Genomic DNA, 21,569 nt, shown 5'->3' on the forward strand with positions numbered 1-21,569 from the left:
GGATAGTCAAATGCTAGCCTATTTAAGGTTATAATCATTGACGGTAATGGGGAGGAAAATTCATATGTCCCATCATGGACATTACACATATATGTACTTAAATTGTCATCATAATACAAAGTGTTGTGATTAGGCATTGAAGTAGGAGTAGCTAACACCTAAATTAGGAGTGTGGCAGTGTAAGGTGGAATGGGATATGGATACAAAGTAGTAGATGGTTGATTTCTCATGGGAAAATATTGTGTAAAGGCTTAGTTTAACACAAGAATATGATTATAGGCTCTTGGTGTTTGTTATAGCTCCAAAAATCACTCTTCATATTTGTGATGCTGCACTCATGGCCTAGGGCAACCCCTCCTTCCAGACCTGGTCCAAATATTCAAAAAACAGTGTTTTACTCCCTATACGCGACATTTCCTTGAGCTAAACGCGTGTGTACGTGGGTCTGTGTATACCCAACCCGCGTATATGTCTTAAAACACTTAAAAAAATTAAAAATCCTTAATTTCGGGCGAAGATCACGGGTTTTACCTGCTGATTACCTATTAGTGTCCGTGGCCCAACTATTCCCAACGAATTCCCAACTAAAAAACTACTTTGGGAGAAGTATAAAAAGGGTTCAATGGGAAGGCCTAACGGAGAAGAGAATAGAGAGAAAGATCACTCTGCTGAGATTTTCCTTGACCAGGTCTGAAGATCCTTGTGCTTCCAGCACTTCCCCCATTTGCAGGAAACCCTTGTTTCCTTGTGTGATAATGTCTTTCTACTTGAGGGATCATGGAGTAAGTCATGGAAGGAGTTTGTTGAAGGCTGGAAACTGGACGAATCCGGAGGACGATTCCGCTTGGAGCCTGCGAAAGGACGAATAAGGTGAAATCATTCCTTTCTGTACTTTAGTTATTTATAATAAAAGAAACACTTGTCTCGTTCCTGATATAAATCTTCTTCATGTTCATGATGTCAATGTTATAATTCATATGTGAATGGTTATTTCTAATCATATAACTAACTGCCTTTCCTTATGTTATGAAGATGATTTCTTTATGATTCTTGGTCAATATACTGCTGTACTTTCTGGAATTGTTTGTTTTGCAGGTTGAAGGACTAAAAGGAACTCAAAGAGGGTTTGGATCCTAACTGGATCTTCTCAAACGAAGGACCTCAGGTGCACCCCTTTCTCATATAGTTTGTTTATATTAGCATCACGGCTGTATGGAATGAGATTTTCTCTGTGTAAATAACCTTTGATCTGCTAGGGTATAAACCCAAGACCCTAGGGGAATTTATCCCTTAACAGAATTGGCGACTCGACTGGGGACAACAGTATCATTGTTCCTAGTTTGGGTTCACTCAAACCAATCAGGGCTCAGCTATCTGTTTGCTTGTTGTTACTGTGTAGTCTATTCCTATAGGAATTTGAATTGTAAGTTTGATCAGTTTCTTCAGATTGTTTTTTGTTTTTTCTTGAAATCTTTTATATACGCTGTTTTTCCAGTTTACAGAAGCGTATATACGCATGTTTCCTTAAGTAAAACTGCGTATATGCATGTTTCCTTAGGCTGAGTCTCGTATACACGCAGCTGTGCACTAAAACAGTCATGTATATCTCGTAATTTTCAAGATTCTTCAAATCTTTTTGTTTCTAAAGGTATATCTGTTGGTTTGATTCAGTCCTAAACAGTTACTTTTATGTGTCAGTCTTTAGTTTTACAGCAAGCATCAGATTTCAAATTCTCTCTGATTGCGAGAAGTGTTGGTCTTGTTTTTGCTCTTTTGCAAGCTTCATTGTTTTTGTTTAAGCACGCAAGATTTCTTGCTAGGAATCTTGGTTGCTCTGATACTTTAGGGCAGAAAGATTGATCTCAATCTTTGTGTTAAATCTTGTTTTGGTGACCTTTTGTGTTTTCTTGTCAAAACTACATTTTTGTGACCATATACTTTTCTTGCTTTCCAAAAGTTGTTGATTGACACTTTCTTGAAAATTGTCTTTTTGATCTTTTGGTCTTTGTTGCCAAGCTCTTATTGCTGCTTTTGATTGTTAAGAGCATCTCGAAACACATTTTTTTGTTGAGTTTTCATCCATTTTGTGTTGTCAGCTTGCAAAGTGTTTTGTTGCCGATTTTTCAATCATAAAGTTTCAGTCTTGTTAAGAGCACTTTTGAAAAGACGTTTTTGCTTTCTCTTTTGAAGAAAACTTCTTCAAAAACTTGGTTTTGCTTTCTTAAACTTTGTTTTGATTTATTTTCTTTTAATGAATGAAAGTGAATTTTTGTTTGTCTTGAAACTTGCTTTTAGTGTAGAGACGAAAATGAGCATTAGCAACTCATATTCCATCTAAACATTTTAAGTGGCAAATCATATTGATAAACAAGTTACTTTCATTTCTTGATTTAGAGTAGTCTTAAGTCTTGCATCAGCATGTACTCATTGCATTAGGATAAATTTGCACATCATTTTAGGACATTCATAGTTTTGTTAACTTTTATGAGTGTGAAGCTTGAGTAAAAGAAAAGAAAAGAAAAATTTGTTGCTTTCTTTGAAGTTCCTCTAAACCTAGTAGAAATTTCTTTCATTGAAGAACAAAACGAGTGCATTTGCATATAGTTTGGTTTTTATTAATTTCTTTTGTGTCAAAACACCACAAGTTTCATTTCTGCCTATCCCTTGACTTAAGAACAACCCATTTAAAAACAAGCGCTAATTAAAATATACTAGAACTTTTCATAATTGTCCAGTTAGACATACCAACAAGTTTTAGGATATTTTAGGGCCTTGGATTAGGCGAGTGGAGGGAAAACTCTCCAAGGCCATTTAAACTATCAAACATAGGAGTCTAAATAGTGAGTGAAAATCCAATAGCGTTAGGGAGACCAGGAAAGCTCCAGATCTGGGAGTTAAGCACGAGGGTTTTTGAAGATAAGGAAGAGAGATACCCCCTCTCCTACTTGTCGGATCTAACCTCAAGACTGTTCCACCTGGCTTCTGATACAAGTTGGTAACCTTAGTTGCTACTCCTAGGGATCTACTACTAGAGGGCACCCATGCGAAGCTTGGCGGTTTGCACTGGCACAGGCTGTTGTTAGGAGGTCAGCGTAACTTCCTCTGTTACCTTCGCTAGTAGGATTGGGCCATCATTATCCTAGACTATCTTCGGAAGGCCCCTTACTTCACTTTCTTTTATTTTGGTGTCCGGTCCTCATCACCTAGAGCGGAAATACTCGAAAGTTGTTTGACTGGCTGATATCTTTTAGGGACTTTTTAGTGTGTGCTTTGTGCTCTTAGTTGGCCTAGCTTTCATTTTTTCTTGAGTCTTTAGCTAGAACTTAATAAAAAATTCAAAGTGGCTAATTGATCACCTAGACGGTCTCGAAGACTTCATGATCTTTCACCACCAAGTTTAGAGCCTTCTCCTAGAAGGCACAGAGGTAATACTGCCGGTGGGTTTCATCCCGTGGTAGCTAACGCATCGGGGATTGATCCTCCTCACAGGGACATTAGTGTTCAAAATAGGCCTGGTACTTCCGTGGAACAAGAGAGGAACACTCCAGTTCTTTCTTGAGTTCTCTTTCAATCGGAAGATAACATAGAAGTAGAAGAATTTCAAGAGTCGTTAGCGGCTCCAAATTCTACCTTACCTTTTAGTTATCCAGAAGTATTACAATACATTGGGTCTCAGAGACCGTCAAGGCCAGGTCATATTACGCACTTACCATCGATGGCTACTACTGGAAGCATGGCTTCTACCACAAGTGCTACAACTATGCAGACTCCAACATCAGTACAAGGGGGAGGAACCATCTCCATCCCCTCTGCATCTTTATTTGGGTCTTTTGCTAGCACATCTTTAGTTGGGTCTACCTCCATTCCTTCTACGAGTGGAAATTCCCAAGCCAATGCTTTTAGTACTAGATTCTTCCCATTTGGCACCCATTCACAGGGTATTCCGTCAGTTCCATTTAGTGCCTCCACATCCATGATGGCTGGATCGACTTCATTTCAGGGTTTTCCTTTTGGAAGTGGTCATATACCACATTCCAACCCAATGATAGGACAAAGCAGTAATCCCTTTCAAGGTTAGACTAACCCTATGGTTAGTGGCATGGGAACTGGGAATCCATTTTACGACCAACAAGGGAATAGGCCGTACTCCATAGTTAGTTCGTTTCAAAGTATTCCTCCCTTAGCTTCTACTTGGAATCCTTATCAGGGGTTATCGACTCCTTATAATCCTTTAGGAGGGAGCTTCGCCGGTTATGGAGGTTTTTTGGCCGGAGTTGGTCAAACTCCGAGTTTTGCTGGATCACAAGGTCTGCCTTTTGGTTCAGCTAGTTCTATGGGTTACTTCGGGCAGCCTAGTGCCTTCCAAAATCCAGGCCAATCTTTTCAGAACTTTGGGAACTTTGCCCAGTCTGGGTGGAATCCCCAAGGTCCTCCTAGGCTTCCTTTTTTGGCAGCATTGAATTTACCAGATCTCACGAAATTAACAATGATCCAATCAAATACAATCTGGCCTAGCCTCCGGTCCCAACCAAACTCCCTTTGGACATTCCAAAGTTCGAGGGGAAGGGCGGCGAAGACCCAAGCAACCATGTAACCACATTCCATTTGTGGTGCTCATCAAACTCCCTTATTGATGACTCGATTAGGTTGAGACTTTTTCAACGCACCTTGACTGGTAATGCAGCCAAGTGGTATATAGAGTTGCCAGGGGGTAGCTTTACATCTTTCGCTGACTTAGCTAATATTTTCTTAAATCATTTCCAGTTGCCTGTCTGTTATGATGCCGGAACTGAACTTCTGGCCAATTTCTGTCAGGACACAGCAACTCACATTTCTGACCACATTCAGGAATGGAGATGGAGAAAGAGGCTTATTAAAGCTGAGATTCCTCCGAAATACCGTCTCGAATGGTTTTTGAAATCTTTACAACCTGAAATCTCTAAGGATGTCTCCCTGTCTGGAGTCTATTCTAAGGAGCAAGCTATTTTTAGAGCCCAGTAATTAGAGTTGATTTATTCTTAGTCTGGGATTCTACAAAAAATCTTGCCTGATGCTCCCGGGACTAAGGTTGATATAGCCAAGTCAAAGCCAGGTCCCCACACGGATGGTATCGTTGGATCGGTAGACACAAATGCGGTGAACTTGTTGAGTCAACTGCAGCAGTTGTCTTTACAAACTGCTTCTAACAACTAGGTCACATCGTCTAACCCTTCTTCTTCCCAACCCTCTTTAGTTAATGTCGTCCAATCTGCCAACCCCAAAGGAAATCAAAATTTCAATGGGAAGAAGAAAGGACGAGGTAAGAAAAAGAGTCAAGATGAGAAGACTGACGCAAACAAATCTGGCAATAATGCTGGTGGTGGTAGAAATGAGTCTAAAAAGAAAGTCAAGTTTCCATGCAAGTTATGCAGTGGAGACCATTTAACTCATCTCTGCCCAAAGATTCAAGACGCTCAGCGCTTGTTAGGGCAGCACAGAACTTCTAGTTCTCAAGCTATGTTAACCAACCCTTTTCCCCAAGGGCGACAACTTCTTGCTGGCGCAAGTTCAAACCCTGGTACCTCCGCAGGGGGCAACCAGGAAGGGGAAAAGTCATCAAATGTTTTCATGGTGGGTTCCAATGTCCATGTGGCCACTTGGTCACGTGATTATGGAGATGCAGAAACTTCCAAGGACAAAACTGCTCCCGGAAACATTGACCTTCGTATTGAGGGACACCCTGTTGAGACTATACCACAGATACCGAAAGGTTCCGCTAAACGCGTGACTATTAATACTAATGCTAGGGCCGCTTAGAATTACTCCATTGCTGAGGATCTGGCTCAGAGTCCATGTGCCATGTCCGCTTTAGAGGTTCTCCAGTCGTGTCCAGCTCAACGAAGTGCTTTACTTTCGGCGATTGGGGCAGTTGATCCAACTAACTCTTTGGTGCTCATTTTCGACATGTTAAATGTCAAAAAGCGACTCCCTCATCACATGGATTTCCAAATAAAGTCTACATATGGGAAAATTAACATTTTTCGTACCGTTATTGATGAAGGAGCTTCCACATGCGTCATGTCGATGTCATGCTGGAAGGCTATTGGATCGCCTTCATCTGTTCCTTCACCTACCCTCCTGATTGCATTTGATGGAAATTCTCATAGGCCACATGGGATTATCCCGGCCCTTCCCATATGTGTTGGGGGGAAGGTTGTTAATATTGAAGTAGAAGTCATTGATGCTAACCTAGACTATAATCTCCTCTTAGGAGGAACTGAGTATACGAAATGGATGACGTTGTCTCGACTCTGTTTCGTGTAATTTGCTTTCCTCATGAAGGGAAAATTGTTAAGGTTGATCAATTGGATTATTGTCCAGTCGATCCTTAAGCAACTTGTAAGTCTACTGTTCCTTTAGGGGATAACCCTTGTTCGCCTATAGAGAATCTAGGAGTCAGGATGTACTCTTCATTGATGGGTACGTTTGATCTTCCCCCTCCTACAGCTAGAATAGATACAATTTCATCCTCCAAGGACCCTTTATGGAAAGAGTCAGTTCAAGCTCATTATTTTTTGGATCCTGGAGCCTTATCTTCATTTGTGACCACATCAAATGACGGTAAGGTGGGTGGAATGGAATCTCTTATGTCTGAAATAGAGCCTAGATGTGAATCTATCGATAACTTTGCAGACAACCATTCTACTCCTTCCTCTAAGAAAGAGATAGATGGTGATGTGGCTCATCCTCGGACCCTTGATTCCACTTCTGCGTTGAATTTCTTGGATATTGTTTTTCCATCTGACGAAGCGATATTCGAAGCAATGACAGCTGTAGATCGACCTTTGGAAGATTTACATCGTCGGTCATGTTTTCGTTCCCCTTTGCATGAAGTCGAATCCAGGTCCTCCAGTTTGACTAGCGATGTTTGTACGGTTCGTTTGGCTCCAACACAGTTATTCGCCGAAGGAAGTATATTGATTGGTTTGATAATTGTACTGATAAACATCCCTAGGAGCAAGTGGGCAGAGCCCCCTGACAGGCTCTACCTTAAGAAGTACTTTGCTTAGTAATTAGGAAATGGCTTCTTTGTACATTTTGTAGATTTGTACATATCTCATCGAGAGTTTTTGATATCGACACTTTTGGTCTACTGTGGCAGGAGTTAATGGATGACTTGGTCTATTTTGGATTCGCCGATGGTGCTAGTCGGCACACTCGGAACCTCGCTTCTGCAGCTTGGGTACTCTACTATCCAACTGGTCAATTGATGGTGTTAAGGGGAGTATGCATTGGTCCCACTTCAAACAATATGGCTGAGTATACCGCCATCATTAATTTACTATCCGAAGCCATTTCTTATGAAATTTCTTCGTTGGTAGTCTATCTTGATTCACAATTGATAGTGTCACAATTAAATAACATTTATCGGGTAAGGGATCTATGTTTATATCGCTAGTATTTAAGGGTGAGTGTTATAGACATTTTTGTGCCTTACAGCATGAAGCATGAAATGTCGATAATCTGAGGGATCCAAAGTCCCTAAACATGTTGTTCCTACCCCTAGAGGAACAAGGTCAGCAAACCACAACACTAAAAATCAGTTCTCCACCTGAAAACACTCAAAAACAAGCTATTTCTGGATCATGTCAGCTGCTCCACTGAGCATCTGCGCTGAATGTCAACTGCTCCACTCTGTACCTGCGCTGAATGTCAAAAGCAATGAAGGCTACCTGCGCTGGGCGAGATTGGCGAAGTGGCACAGTCATTCTGCAAGGTGTCAAATGCCCAGGAAGCTTCCAAAATGACACTTGGATCAGGGAATTCGCCTTGTGATGAGTAAGAGGATCTAGATCTCCAAGTGGAAGCAAGAAACTCCAAGTGGACTCAAGAACTGAAGTATAACTGAAGTGGGAGAGGACACTAGTCAGCTTCATGCCAGCCTTAAGCTGACTCATCCTTTCTCCAAAACTCCTATATATAGAGCTCTCTCATGAGGTCTATTGAGGCTGGAATCTTGTGAATGTAAGGAAGTGCTGTTGGTTTGTGCATAGAACTATTGGGTGATTGCTTTGAAGGAGGTGAAGAGGAGATTTCTTTCTGCTGGGAGGTGTTGCTGGATTGGGCCTATTATGGTTGTAACACTCTCAGAACTTTACTTCTTCTATTAATAAAGTATTTGAGGTTCTTCTATATGCATGTGTCTCTATGGTGAATTGATGCTTGTATATTTGATTTATTCTAATCCTTGAATCAGTTATGGATGTATGCTTCTTGTAGTTTCCTTTCTTTGTGCTTTTACAGGATCTTTGTGTAGCTGGGCCGGTGAAAGAGCAAGGAGCTAGGAGCAAGCAGCAAAGAGGGAAGATTGGATCAACCATTAGCGGAAGATAACGGTTAGTGGATCCCTTTCTCCTCTTTCTTACATCTCATAAAGAAGTAATCTCGAATAGCTTTGTATTCAGTTGTTGCTGAGGTACTATCACCCTTAGAGTGGGATAGGGTCATTCCGTATTGGATACTTTTCCCAACAACAGTGAGGTTGTTGAAAAGATCATTTACTTACATTAATTATTTGCACATTCCAAGATCTCATAATTGGTTAGCTAATTCTATCACTAATCAAGCATTAGACTGGCACATCAATCATTCATCACAATAAAATCAAGCATCAGAAAGTCGAACTGTATATACATATCATAAAGCATCTAAAGTGTACATAAGTGTGCCCAAAATAATATACAAAAATTGGGACTCAAATGCCCATAATCATGTCCAGTACATCTAATGCCCCGGCTTAGGATGAGCGACTAAGTAAGTAACTATCGCATTGGCCACATGCCGAAGAGTGCGAACCCAGTCACGTGGCATGCCAACCACATGACACTGCATATCTACAGGAAGATCCTCTACGGCAGCTGTCGGTACTCTGTGAGTGAGTCTCACCAAGTTCCACTGAACTGTGTGTAGTAGTCGCTCTGTGTCGGCAGCTGCCTCTTCGGCCCCTCGGTTGCGATGTCTGTGCTGTGGGAACTCATCCAGTCGTACCGGCCCAATATCTAGAACATGATCATCACATTAATCATTTGAATCCTCTCAAAAATATTTTTCAAAATTCATTAATTTGAAAAAATCACAAAAAAATCATAAAAATAAAAATAAAATACTTACCTATGTCGCCCCATGCTATGGTTGGTGGTAATACTAGATCAGGATCCCCTCAGAAATCAAACCCAGCATAAGGGTAGTCATCTATGGCAATGATCTGATCCTCCCACCAGGAGAAGAAGTCATCATCAAATGTAGTCGGTGGGACGTCCCCACATCCTAGATGTTTCATCAAGTCAGCCCACCTGCCCATTCGTGGATCTCCTGGGGTGTTAATTGAAACCGGTACTCTAGGTTGAAGTGCAGGGACCCTCTCAAAAAATAAAGAACACAAAATAGTCCCATATTCGAAGTTTTTGGTCTACCCTCTCTTGATGGAAGTAAACTGGCTAGAAGAGGAGTACACCAGTCAAATACGGTGGTGAGACAATCTACCGCCAAGCTCATGGCTGGCCGTGATGCCTGGTGCAGAGAATCTGATCCGTTCACTCTAGCTATAGTGAACAAGATTATCCTCAGCGATAGACTCTCCACATGTTTGATTGGAATTTGACTTCCAACCTTCTTTGGATGTCCCGGGCAATATATATGTACGTAGTCCTCGATCGAGAGACTGCCTCGTGTTCTGCCCCTCGAATGTACTACCTCTCCCCTTTGGGAAAGGCCTGTGATGAAATAAATGTTGTCCACTTCTATCTTGAGTGGCATCTGGTCAATCATAAATGAATCATCCTCGATGCTCCAGTAGTGAATGAGCATCTCAAGTAGGCATGTGTTTGCTTTCATATTTGGAATTTTGAAGAATTTTAGCAAACCACATCCCCGTAAGGCATCCAAAGCATTGGGATCATTCATGACCTCATCATCCATTGAGGTATGCTCTCTTTCTCGCCAAGTGACTGGCATCCTGAAGAAAAAATGATTTTGGACCATTAGCTTTTTTGTTTGAAATGTTTGCGGTGTATACACGAGTCCCTTTACACACAGTCGTGTGTAGGGCCCGCGTGTACGCGAGTTTCATATACCCAACCCGCGTATATGCCGCGGTGAAATTTTTGACAAAAAATTCAACGGTAAAACTTAAATTAAAAATTCTAAAACTAGTTGGAATTGAATTCAAGACAAGTATAGAGGTTACTTGGTGATTTTGGAAGGATCTATACGGTTGAATTTTGTGTATGGAAAAGTTTGCTTCTTTTGCTCCACTCCTTTGCTGGCAAACTCAAATGGTGAAAATGGTGTTATAGACATTTTTTGGCACTGCAACCCCAATTATATATGTCCATAAACCAAGGGCTCTTAAGTCCCTAAAAGTGCTGTTTCACACCCTAAAAGAACAAGGTCAGTTGATTACATCATCTCCCAGAAGTTCTCCACAGAAAACTGCTCAGAACTAGTTAAAACTGGACCATATAAACTGCCTAGTGCAGAAGGTGCGATGCATCCCACCTGCCCAGAGTAAAAGGTGCGATGCATACTGGATAGCCCTTCTACAAGGTGCGATGAGCGAGAGTGGACAAATGGCAGAGACTGTTTGCAAGGTGGATCGACATGGAATCTTCCAGAAACTTCTCCTATGACACTTGCCTCTTTGAATTCGCCCAGGGATGAGTAAGAGATCATCAATCTCCAAGTGGAATCAAGAACTATCAGAGAGAGGAAACTAAACAAATCTTAGAAGCTGACTCACCTCCTTGCAATCATCTATATATGGATCCCTCATCCCAGAGATCCAAAGCCTGGAATTTTGTATCTTGTAAGGAAGTGCTGCTGGTTTCTTGGTGTAACATCATAGTGTTGGGTGATCTAAGCTTTTCATGAGGTGAAGAAGAGCTTTCTTGCTGAGAGGATGACGCTGAGTCAGAACAATTGGTTGTACCCTCTTTGCTATTCTTGATATTAATAAAGCTATTCAAGTTTTCCTCCACATTCTTGTATGATTGGTGATATATGCATTTGTGTGGTCAATATATATCTGGTCCTATATTGTTTGTGATAGTAGATCTCTGTTCTTGGATAGTGTTATGTTGCTTTGATTCCACAAGTGCTCTTTGAAGCTGGGTAGATGAGGAAGCGAGTGGCAAAGATCTATCAGAAGGGATAGGAATCAAGCAAGGAACCAAGCGCAAGACAGAGGTTGGTCTCCTTTGTTCCCCTCTTATCTACTTCGCATAAAAGAAAATGAAAGTAGTTTTAGTTTGTTTGTTTCTAAGATAGCTACCAGTCTTAGTGGGACTAGCAGCTCTGCGTAGACACTAGATTTCTTGATAACAAAATGGCGACTCCGCTGGGGAGCGAATAGCTTGTTTTCTTTTCTATACTTGTTTGTTTTATAAACTTACAGACAGAGCCTGAATTCAAGCCAGCTAGCCTTCAAACTGCATTTGCTATGCAAGTGCAAAGTAGATCAATGCTGCTTCATTCTATCTCCGGGTTTTGTTTATAAATTGAACAATTGATTTGTAAACATCCTAATTGCCCTTGTGGTGGCTCTAGTAACCTCCTTAGATCTACCCCTGTGATTTATTTACTGATTATCACTTGCTTGGCCTAAATCCCTGAAATGTGCTGCAAACTGCGATCAAGAACTGGATCAAAAGTCTCGCACTGTACCATCGCACCCTCTCTTCAAGGATATCAGTATGCATCGCACTTCCCGTGTGTAGTAGGTGGGATGCATACTAGAATCCCTGTGTAACAGGTGCGATGGTCAGAGAAGGCTAATTTTACCTCCGGAATTTGGTTTTTCTTCACTCTTTTCAACTCTATTCAGGAGTTTTGTTGTCTGTAGTCAGTATACCTCTCCGGAAACCCCCTTCCTTGCCATTATTCCGCCTCCATTGTGCAAAGAACTGTAAATGTTTTTATGTATTGTGAGCCATTTTCAATTCTCTTTTACAAATAAGTAGAGTAATTGAACTGTCGTTTCTTGATTTGGAAGTGTCGCAAGTGTCGTTTTTAGTCATAGAAGAGAATCCGATTGTTCTTGATAGTCGATTACACGGTTACTCTTGTATTTGATTTGAATTAGTAGTTTTTCAAGTGTCAAAAGCAAGTTTTCAATTCCAAATCGCAAAGTGTCATCATTGTCTTCATTTTGTCTTGGAAAGAAGCTTGTTAGTAATGTCGCTTTGAAAAGTAATTCAGATTTGCGCTTAGCTTTCTTTTTATCATTCACACATTAAGAAGGTTGAAAACAAATACATGCATGTGCATTTGCATTTAGACTGTTTGTTGGTTTGATTTAGGACAGTGCATATAGTGTGTGCTCTCTGCTCTATGTTGAAAGAATATCATCTCTCTTTCTTTAGTAGCCAGGATTTTCATTGCAAAAATAAGATTAAACGATTGTTTATCATCTTAGATTGCATTTTAGGAATTGTATATCTACATCATGTGGTGAACCTGAAAGGAAAATTTCTTAAACAAGATCAACTGTAAAATAAATTTAATGAATCTAAAAACGCTTTGGAACCTAACGCACAACATTTAGAAGTTTAGGCTAGAGACGTATTCCGGCGTCGTAAAGCCTGGTAACTGTTGTTTTCATCGCTGGTTGGGTGATTCCTCCACTTTGAGACGAAAAGTGCCAGTACAGACTTGTGCTCCCACGTACCGTCGAGTATATACTGGGAGACCACAATAGGCTATATCCTTTATCCATAGGAAGCCATGTCTGCCGCCCGATCGATTGCAATGCACTGAACACAAGATTCAGGAAGATTGATTGCTATACCGTAAAAAGTATTCTGCAGTTTTGCGATTGGTTTGGTAATCCCTCTGTCTAGACTTCCAGAGTAGTCTCTTTTGTTCCTTTTCAGACTCCTTAAAGGAAAAGGTCCATCTGAGCACTTGTCACTTCAAGCTCATTAAAAATCGAAGGCGACTAGAGTCATATTTTATTTTTTCTTGACTCTTAAAAATTGAAAAAACAAGTTGTGTCAAAGCGTCTAAAATTTATTTTAATCGGAATAAACATCACCTTTCCCACGTTGGTCTTAGGTTGAGAAAAATGGAGTCCACCAACCAAGGATTTCCCCTTGGAGGAAATCCTAGTCCTTTCTCCTCTTGGGGAGATGTTGGTGCACCCCATATGGCCACATTGTCGCTTCCAAGATTGACAATCGGCCTGCCTGTATGGTTCTTCTCGACCTCTGTCATTCAGAACACCGTGATTCCTGAGCAAGAAAGCTAGCAACTAGATGATACCAGAGTTACCCCCCAACCTTCTAATTCGTCTGATTCTCCCTCTCTTCCTTCCTCTTTGCTTGATGGAGCTGGTAAAGCCAAAAATCAACTAACTAGGAAGGAGAAGAAGGGGAAGGAGAAGAAAGAGAAGAAGAAGAAGGAGTGAAAGGTGAACAGGGGCAACTAGGTGTCATCTAGTGAAAATCCACACACTGCACTGTCAAAGCCTAAATCTCCATGTGTCATTTGTAAAGGAGATCAATATCATTGAGATTTTCCTTGCATCCCTCGGATCTTAAGGGACTAGTCTCCTCGTTTGCACAATCCAGTGTCAACAACCTCTGATGATCATGTTGAAAGTACACTGTCAACTAGTGAAAGCGAAGTGTCGGGATAGAAAAAGGAAAAGCAAATTCCCTTGTAAACTGCGTGAAGGCGATCGCGCTGTCCAGCGTTGTCCCTTCCTAGACGAGGCTAAAAGAGTTTTGGACGACCGTCCGGTTTCACCGTTACGACTTCCTCCTAGATATAAGAAACTCTTGCCAAGTCCATCACTAGTTGAAAATCCAACTGACACGCCATTGTGGTCGGTCGAAGCGTCAATCATTGAAGATAAATCATCTGAATTCACACCAGACGAAAGTCAAAAGGTCGAGGCAGTAGTTGACCCGGTCTTGCCTTTAGAAGGTCCATCTTTAGATGATACAGTCACTGGAGAGAACAAGAACGACACCGTTCAAACTCTCTTTGTAAACACAGACTCCGATGAACATGGGGGCAGTCTACCCGTCCTTTATCACAGGAAGGAAGTTCGTCAGAGTCATATCCGGTCGTCTATTTGGTCCCACCTCCAAGCAACCTAGTTGTTTCCTTCGATTAGAATCTACTAGGTAGACCCCATTTACCGGCTAGTGTACCGTTTCGAATCATTGCACAAATATATAGAATGGTCATGGCCGGTACCATCATAGATGAAGGGGCTTCTGTGAGTATCCTTTCCTCAATTGCTTGGAAAGCGCTTGGTTCGCCATCGCTTTTGCCTGAGATGATAAATCTAACAGGCTTTGACAAAGGAACCAGTCGACCGTTAGGGATCCTTCCCAATGTGTCGATAACATTGAGAAGGAAAATAGATCACATGAACGTAATGGTAGTCCAAGGACCCCTATTTTATAATCTACTCCTTGGATGCGACTATATTTATTGCATGGGAGCCATTGTCTCCTCGCTCTTTAGAGTAATTTGTTTTCTGCATGAAGGAAGAGTGGTCAAGCTCGTAGACCAGCTTTCATTCCCTAGCTCACACATAGCAAATAGTCAAATACCATCCCTGAATGGTCTTTTCACGCAAGGAATGTCTCATCAATCCCCAGTCCGTCCACCTGATGAGCGCGAGTGATTCGGGAGGACATGACTGAAACCCAGGGGGCATGCACCCTGGTCTGTTTCGGCAGGAAAACCTTGGGCATAGGGTAGGTTTCTGCGAAGGATATATGACTGGTTTATGAGATTAGATTGGAATAAGATTCCTTCGTCAAAGTTATGTGAGTGGAGGCAAGTTGCGCCACTCACCTTTGTTTATTTCGGTAGACATCGCCGAGGAAGTGTTTTGTCTGCAATGCGGATGGAACAATCTTTGGTAACCTGGAAATTTTTCGCTATACCTGGGGGCATGCAAACCTTTTAGCATGCAAGTGAAGAGCGACCATTTATTTTTTAAATTTGTAGGTCCTCTAACCCTTTAAACTCGTAGGATTGGTCATTTCCTAACTTGCATAAAGAAAGGATGCGGGGCAAAGCTTTGTAAGGTGCAAGCTCCATAAAAAATGGCATCTTAGATGAGACATCCTTATTATACGACTAGATCGAGTAGTTTTTATGTGGAGTTCAAGCTCGTTAAAAAGTAAACATAAGCAATGAGAAAATGTTTCCCCCAGAGTTTAAGCTCATTCATTAAAAAATGAACCAATTTCTAGTAAATAACCATCGTGAATGCATTATCATCAGCCTTTGAAGCCTTGGTCATGTTCTCATCTTCACCTCCACTCTGTATTGGCTGATCTTTCACCTCCATTTGATTGTTTACCGTTTTTGAGGAACAAATGCGAAGAGTGATCCTGTTAGCCATCCTTGTGACACTGCCGTGATTGGAAAATTCCAAACCTTACTTGGAATCAGCCGTTACCCGAATTTATCACTCGTTCCTCGAAAAACGGGTCTCCTTTAAGTGCTTTTCATCTGACTCGTAAAATATGAAAAGATTGCCAAGAAATTAGCCTCTCCAGCTCATTAAAGTGACCGAAAGTGCTATCCCTCCTTTAGATTTTAATATTTTTGGACCTGAGGGATTATTACACAAAAAGATCGAGCGCTTGTTTTGTTCAGCTCGTTAAAATTACCGAAAATTCATCCCTTTTGTATTATTTTATACTTTTTCAGACTTAAGGGATTATAAGATGAAAAAGGATTATTGGAGTTTTCTTTACGTCCCTTTCAGACTCTCTAAAATTGAAAAGGACCGAGTTATCTTTGTCGTTAAACTCGTTAAAACCGAATAGCGACAAACTTGTCCATACAGACAAGAACGAGTTTCACTATCGCTAGGCTCGTTAAAACATAGCAATGGGTTTGCCTGAAGGGAAAATTATAGAACAAGCATATGTTATCCTCCTCAAGCTTGACAAAAATAAAGAGGTACTGGTCAACAATGACTGGGGAAAAATTGGGAAGAAAACTTGAAGAAACTTTATTGGTAGCAAGTCGCTCTTGAACATGACACTTTCACTCCGCATCCGAGTCGGGTTGGGTTGTTCCGTTCATTGGTCATATCACCATTGGTCCATCACACCATCCACATTTGGGGTTAACGCTACCAATCCATCATGTCAGTGTCGCCGGTATGTTCAAGAAAAGTCGCTCAGAGAATTCACCTGTGTCTCATCCGCGACAATACATTCACACTCCATTCTTTCATGACCGCCACCCTGAACCTTATATCATCAGATCGTTTTCACCTCCATTAAAATCATTTTCTCCGTTTCGTGTCGTAGATGTGGGATTCATTAAGGCCCTCCTACGATGGATCGCTTCTTGTCGACATCAGCTCATTATCCAGGAAGTCGATCTAGGAACAACCCTTTCAGTACTTTGAAGCTTGCATGCCTCAATGGAAAGTTTCTCACTTCCGGCGATAGGTTTACATCAATGGCCTTCGACTGAAAGATTTTGCGTGGTGTTCGACACCAAGTCCCTTTTTCACACCACGTGAATTGTACTGTCATACCTTGAGGGTCATCATCATTATCAGTGATTCCTCTCACGCCTGTTAACAACTTACATCACTGGTTGGTAATCATGCGATGTCTTTCCATGTTCGACTCCAGAACATCTCTCACATGGATCAACTTGTACTTTGAGTGTAGATCGAACGAGATTGAATACCCCGGATCTAGTTTCATCCATCCGGGCTGCGATATATATTCAGTAAAATAAAGACATCAAATGTACATCATTGCTACACAGATAATCATCCAATCTATGGGATGATGGCTCTACCAGAATCATCAGTCTGCACACAGACGATTGTCTGTCATATGTACATGAAAATGAATTTATAAAGTTGAGCATGGGATTGCCCGCCTCAGCTAGATCATGAAAATATTATGAAGATAATGTATTGTATTGTATCTTATTACAGGTCGCCTTCCAGCTCGAAAAAACCTCGGATCCTCATGATAAAGCATTTCACCCGACATCAAAAGATTAGCGAACTCATGCTTTAGGGGGAAACTGTTATAGAAATTTTTGGGCACTGCAACCCCAATCATATATGTCCATAAACCGAGGGCTTCTAAGTCCCTAAAAGTGTTTTTTCACACCCTAAAAGAACAAGGTCAGCTGATTACATCATCTCCCAGAAGTTCTCCACTAAAAACTGCTCAGAACTGGTTAAAACTGGACCATACAGACTGCCCAGTGCAGAAGGTGTGATGCATCCCACCTACCCAGAGTAAAAGGTGCGATGCATACTGGATAGCCCTTCTGCAGGGTGTGATGAGCGAGAGTGGACAAATGGCAGAGACTGTTTGCAAGGTGGATCGACATGGAATCTTCCAGAAACTTCTCCTATGACACCGGCCTCTCTGAATTTGCCCAGGGATGAGTAAGAGATCATCAATCTCCAAGTGGAATCAAGAACTATCAGAGAGAGGACACTAATCAAATCTAAGAAGTTGACTCACCTCCCTGCAATCATCTATATATGGATCCCTCATCCCAGAGATCCAAAGCCTGGAATTTTGTATCTTGTAAGGAAGTGCTGCTGGTTTCTTGGTGTAACATCATAGTGTTGGGTGATCTAAGCTTTTCATGAGGTGAAGAAGGGCTATCTTGCTAAGAGGATGACGCTGGGTCAGAACAATTGGTTGTAATTCTCTTTGCTGTTCTTGATATTAACAAAGCTATTCAAGTTTTCCTCCACATTCTTGTATGATTGGTGATAAATGCATTTGTGTGGTCAATATATATATGGTACTATATTGTTTGTGATAGTAGATATCTATTCTTGGATAGTGTTATGCTGCTTTGATTCCACAGGTGCTTTTTGAAGCTCGGTAGACGAGGAAGCGAGTGGCAAAGATCTATCAGAAGGGATAGGAATCAAGCAAGGAACCAAGCGCAAGATAGAGGTTGGTCTCCTTTGTTCCCCTCTTATCTACTTCTCATAAAGGAAAATGAAAGCAGTTTTAGTTTTTTTGTTTCTAAGATAGCTACCAATCTTAGTGGCACTAGCAACTCTGCATAGACACTAGATTTCCCAATAACAAATGGTGAGTCCAAAAACTATTTTATAGGCTTTGAAAATGCAAAATTTTTTCAAAACTTGATTTTGTTTGGTCTCATGTAACTTTTAACTTGGGAGCTTGGAATGTCGAGAATGGTTTGATTTTCAGGACATTTTGGATGTTTTTCGACAATTTCGAGATGGTTCCATGACTGCTGACCCGTCATGGCAGGTATCGTTTTCTCACTGGCATATAGGTTAGGGACACCATTTTTTCCATTGCATTATGCATACTAGCCTCCATTTGTCAATACACTTGCCATAGGGTCGATCCCATTGTGTTATGGTTTGTAAACCACTTTCACTCGTAGATTTTTAAAAAAATCATGACACGATGGTAGAGCCATCCTTTTCATGGGCATCGTAGTTAGCACCTCACCGACATTTGTTGCCCATGCTGCTCCAATCTGAGTAGGATCGAGAGTCCTCTATAGTCCTACCATGACTTATGCGATGAAGACTCATTCCTCTTTGCTTCTTCACTTCGTTCTGGCCTTATACCCTAGAGGCTCCTTTGTGTTGAGTTGTACTACTACATTGCATTTTGACCATTTTCAACCTTTTGGCCTTAAGCCGGCTTCACTTGGACTCGTGTTTAAGCCAACTTTTGACCATGACTACTGCGAAATCAAACTTGCATGGCCTTGCCTTCTGAAACTTGACACACCTTGATCCGTGGTGTTAGCGCTTGAGATTTCACCCTAGGCTGAGGAAGGTAAACCTTCAAGGCAACATCAAACCATTTCACCTCGTAGCTAGCCCTACGGGGTATGAGAAGGCTCTCTCCGGTCAAACTCAGTAGATCTTTCAATAGGATGAGCTGACCCAATTAGGAACACTGATATTAGGCTAGTAAACTGATAAGGAGGGTTGATTTAAAGTTTTTGGGGTTTTTGGTGGCAATTGGAGGGAGTGCAATTCAGGGTGTGGGGATTGAGCTCAGTTTTTTGCAGGTGGGTCTTTGGGGCAAGGAAGGAGTTTGTGCTGATGCCTTAAGCTGAGATGGATGATCAAGGAAGAAAGAGAGGGAGCTAAAGAGGGCAAAAAATGACTTTGAATCCTCTTTAGACAGTGGAAAACATAAATATTAAACAAAATTGAAAGCTGAGCATGGCATGCATGAATTCAAACTTTATCACTTCTTTTGTTTAATTGGCAGCAATAGAATAAGAGATGGAACGCATAAACACACTTACAATGACAAGTAGGAAACACACCATCAACACAATAATCCACAAGAATCCACAATGATGTCTGCAAAACCCTGGCCTTCCTTTTCCTCAAATTGCAGAGATACAAGTAAAATATACAATAGAGCTTCTCCCTCAAGAATCCAACCATGAAAATGAGTAAGAGAAGGCATAATATAGATCATCTAACTCCTTTCCCCACCTCTAGGGGTCGAGCTCAGCTTCATAGGAGCAGTTTGAACTAATTCTAAACTAAGCACTAGATAATAGGTAGTCAAAACAACTTGCCTCTAAAACTTAGGTAACCCATCCATGCATTTAATATTCACTATTTACATCAAGGAAACTTCTAGAAGTGTTAAAGGAGAGTAAATGTATCCATGTGCCATGAAAATGATCCAAAAATCCATTATTTACAAGCATTAGAAGTCAACCATAGTAAAAACTGAGTTTTGCAGGCCGAAATGGTCAAACTGGCAAAATTTCCCTGAGTGGTCGCGCCCCTCCCTTGGAGTGGTCGCGCACATTGGCTGCTGTGTTTGAGGGCCTTCCTGGTGTCCAAATCAAGTGAAAGATAGCTTGTTGGAAAGGTCTATGAGTCTACTTGCCAACCCCACTGGAATTTCTGAATTTGGAGTTGATTTGACCCCTCAAAAGTCATTTCTCCCAAGGCAGCTTTCTGCAACTCAAAAAGTGGGCAGAAAGTCAAAATTCGCATGTATTTTGAGCTTTTGGAGGCCCAAATCTCCATAAAAACTTGACCCCATGCATAGGCAAGTGTATTTTTGCATGAAAATTCCAAAAATGTAAATTTTTTCTCATTCTGAGCTGTCCCCACGAGTGGTCCCGCGCGGGGTGAGACCACTCCAACGGCCAAAACCTGTAAAATTGCACAAAAAATTCACAAATGACAAAATTTTCTCCAAATTTCTTGAAATTTGTGCTGGGAGTCCCCAATCAAGTACCATGCTCAGTCAAAGAGGCTTTGGCCAAAATTTGGAGTGGATCGGGCGTTTTCCTTCGTTTTTGTGCTTTGGCCAACCGTCCTTGGAGCACCTTCGTTCGCGCCGGTATTTTTGACATTTCTCTCAAACCATGACACCTGTGTAAAAAGTGAAAGAGGTTTTTCTTCCTTTTCATGTTGTGGACAAAAACCTCTCTCAGGTTTTCAAAATTCATCTTTGATTGCTCAGAAACAACTTTTGAGTGAAACTTGTCCCGATGTGTGAAACAAGGGATTTTGTCGAAATGGAGCGAAATGAAGGGGATAGAGGGCTTCTAAATTCTTGGGGAAATTTTTGGGAGTGGGGAGGGATGTTAGGAAACAGGGGAAAGTGGAATCTCAAAGATTGAGTGAGGGGAAGGGGTCGAAAAGGAAAAAACACAGGCCAAACCTAGAAAATTGCCAGGTTGTAGCTAGAAACTAGGGTTTGTGCAAAAATGAGGAATTTGGTGGATCTAAGGGATGGGAAGTGTTTGATAAGGTACTTTAAGGATAGGGGAAGGTGTATGAACATCAGGAAACAAGTTTTGCCGGTGATTTGACCATCCAAGAGAAATTGCCTTCAAAACCCTAGGAGAGGGAAATGACCTTGCCTGGGCGCAACATGAAGCATGAACAAGGTGTAAAATGACTCATTAGACACTGACATGATAATGAAAACCCTACGAATGATGATAAACTCAGCTGAATGGTGACATGGACTGACATTTGGGCAAACCCTAGACCTAATGCCTAGTGACCAAATTTTGCTTGAAGACTCACTGAAATAACAAAATTTGACCTTGACACTTCAAAATCACTTTGTAAGAGCACATTTGATCACTGTAGGAAGGCTGGAAAGACTGACACTAACACGTGGAAGGAACACACCTTTGAGTGTCTTTGACCAATTTTCACCTCCATGCATTGAGCATAGGAACGTTCCAATCCCAGGAACTAGATCATCTGTTTCACCGACACTCGTTATTTCCACTGTACTATAGCATTCTTTTATTCTTTTTCCAGCTTAAAGAAAAAGACAAAAAAGCTATATATTCCAGAAAAGAGCGGGAACAGGACAATATTTTCACTTATTGTTGGCAGCTAGAGTTAGTTGTGTCACCCTTGAACAAAGCACTCAAAGCAAAGTCTCCTCCGTTTGGGCGGGATTTAGTTTGACCTAGGCACGCCTTAACCTTTTTATTGAGTCAGTCCTCCCCTGATTGGTTATCTCTTCCAATCATATGGAGGGTTCATTTGTGCCTCCTGCATGACGAAC

Source organism: Pinus tabuliformis, chromosome X, assembly GCF_031772625.1.
Source record: "Pinus tabuliformis cultivar Carrire ecotype Pingquan chromosome X, CPIR1, whole genome shotgun sequence".
NCBI lineage: Eukaryota > Viridiplantae > Streptophyta > Pinopsida > Pinales > Pinaceae > Pinus > Pinus tabuliformis.